This window comes from Nelumbo lutea, chromosome 7, assembly GCF_056320005.1.
Source record: "Nelumbo lutea isolate HS-2025 chromosome 7, American lotus-T2T, whole genome shotgun sequence".
Lineage (NCBI taxonomy): Eukaryota > Viridiplantae > Streptophyta > Magnoliopsida > Proteales > Nelumbonaceae > Nelumbo > Nelumbo lutea.
In genome coordinates, this window is record NC_142690.1 from 49588110 (window position 1) to 49591018 (window position 2909).

Here is a 2909-nt window from a genome sequence, read left to right on the forward strand (position 1 = left end):
TTAGACTATCTAGTCTATCTTTGTAGATATCAATTTTGTCAAACTATCTTAATAGAACTATCCAAGAAGGCTATGACATAACATTGGGCAAGAGAATTTTTCTAATCTCATTCCTCATATTCCCTTATTCTTGCCTCAGAAGTCCTATCACCTGGACGTTGTGGTGCTGGGTTTTTGGCAACATTGTCCAATTTCTCGAACGTGAGCACTAGGTTTAGGTTACAAAACTAGTCTGCATAGTTGAGTCCTTTCAATTTGTTGTTGTCTAACAATTTAATGTAAACTATTCGTATGCCATTTTTTATAAAAGGCATGATTAATTATTCCACGACTTTATTATTGTTTCATATTATCTTTCATAGAATGGGGTTTTATCTATGTTCCATCTCTATTTGTTCATCTCTAAGATTTCCCTCCTATTTTAGTGACAAGGACATAGTTCATGTCCTTGGAAATGTGGAGAATCACATAAGTACAACTGTTTCAGCTCCATACCCCATTACTTTCTAGAAGGATCATATATCCACCAATCCAATAACCTTTCCCTTTAGCCAGCACCATATGAGGTTATTTGCCATTTTAAGTTAAACATTTTTAACTAGTAAGTGTTGACCCATCATGTCCGGAGACCTAATGTACCGTGGAAGAGTCTTTCATTTTAGAATAGGCCCCTCCCACTAGTCTATAATGCCCCTATCATCCCATGAAGCAATCTCATTGACTGTCTTAGTGAAATGGATAGCCCAATTTTATGGTGCATCTTCACCCACTAATTCAATCCGTTTTCATGCTAATGACAAAAGGTCTTTAGAAATATCATCTTATGACATTCTCTACCTCATTGCACTTAAAATAATCATGAAAGAATGTGCATATCAATCCCTATGTCACATTTAGGTCTTACCATAGTGGCTCCCACTGACTTTCATAAAGTCATATTCAAATGGTACAAATCATACCCCCTATGCCTTGAAAATCCCCACAATACCCCCATTTAATTCTTACCTAGATTTTGGTCCCCTCCTATCCATGTTTACTAGTTTTTGGCTCCCTTCAAGAAAAAATCCTAGCTCTACCCCTAGCAAACCATGTTAGATATGGTGCAAATCATAGTTACAAACAAACAAATGTAAAATTGAACGACATGCAAACTTTTTATTTGATTCAGATTTACATTGCAAATCAAATACAGCCCTTAAACTCAGTTTCCTTGCAGTGTGAATTCCATTTTGACAATTGTAAATGCATGGGAATGCAAATGTTTTCTTCAATTTTGATTTTGTCTTATTTATAAGAAGTAAAATGATGTGATCCCCTCCCCCTTATATGAAAAACAAAAAAGAATGTATACAAAACATTGACATGTTCACTTTGGTCCCACAACTAAATAAGCACACTTGTGTTCACAACAAATCCTATACAACCAGGAGTGTGATAGGAAGCAAGATGATGTTGCCCCCATTATATAAGAGAGTTTTGTTTTATAAGACAGATTGAAGGTAAAAAGGAAGTGGTGCAAATTTTGCATCAGTTTTTATGATGCAAAATGTGCACCACCTTCCTCTTACCTTAATTCTCTCTCATATAAAGCAAGGCAACAACATCTTGCTTTCAATGACTATAAAGACACAAGGCTATGTTTGGTTGCAACGCAATCTTATTTGCATTAGTACAAATGTATAGGAGTACAAATAAAAAGAACATTTCTGCTCTAATTTTGTTTTAGGTCTTCTTTTACTTCACTTGTATGCAATCAAATAAAGTAAGGTAAATTTTAAAACAAAAACAAATCAGAATTTGCACCCAAATCATTTGCATTACCTTAGTTTTGCATCAATGCAAATTTATTTGCACTGCAACCAAAAATAGCTTAAGAGAATTTAATATAAGTTAGGAGTGTAATAGAATAGAATGGCAAAAGAGGCTATGGGTTAGAGCATGATTACCAACTTAAGGGCATCAACAGAATATTTTCTTAGTTATCACTATCTTCCATACTGTTTGTTTGAAATCTTGTTTCCTGCATTTGAGCATCTTCCCCAAGGATAAATGGATTGAGTGGATGAGGGTTATTCAATTATGGATGGCAGAAGGACTTCTCCAACAAAGACAAGGAAATACAATGGAACAAGTTGGCGAGAATTACTTCAATTAGCTTATCAATAGAAGCTTAATTCAAATTGTAGAAACAACCAGTGATGGGAGAGACAAAAGTTGCAAAATCCATGACCTTCTATGCAAATTTATTCTTGCACGGGCAAGGGAACAAAACATTTTAGCAACATTTGATGTTGATGATAATGCTTTATTAAACAAGCCAGAAGATCGGACACCTATCGATCCATAGGCGTTATTATGGAAAAGTAGCTAAAAGATAAAACCTTGAGCACCATTCTATCTTCATGTTCTGAGTAGCTACACTACCTACCTCATTTACCACAACACTCTTCTATGGTTGCAAGCTTCTGAAGGAGTTGGATTTGAGAGGTTCTAGAATTTAGTTGCTTCTAGATGAATTTATCAACCTGTTCCATTTAAGGTATTTAAGTCCGAGGTATACCAAAATCTAGATGCTCCCTAACTCACTACAAGAAAATTGACTTTTAGTAGAAAATGTCATAAAAACTGCCACTAAAGGATTTATCAGCAATTGGCAAACCGTCATTAACACAATTGTCGCTAAAAGTTCTAGCGGCAATTTTCCTGACTACGGACAAATCTTGAAAAGTTTACGACTGCCGCTGAAACTATATTTTTTATTTTATACACCTACCCAAATAACCTGAAATTCATTCCAAATAAATTGTAATTATTATTAATTATTAAATAAACTTAAAATTTGCTTCAAATAATCTGTTTTATATTCATTTATCCAAATTGAAATGAAATACACAAAAAAAAAAATCAAA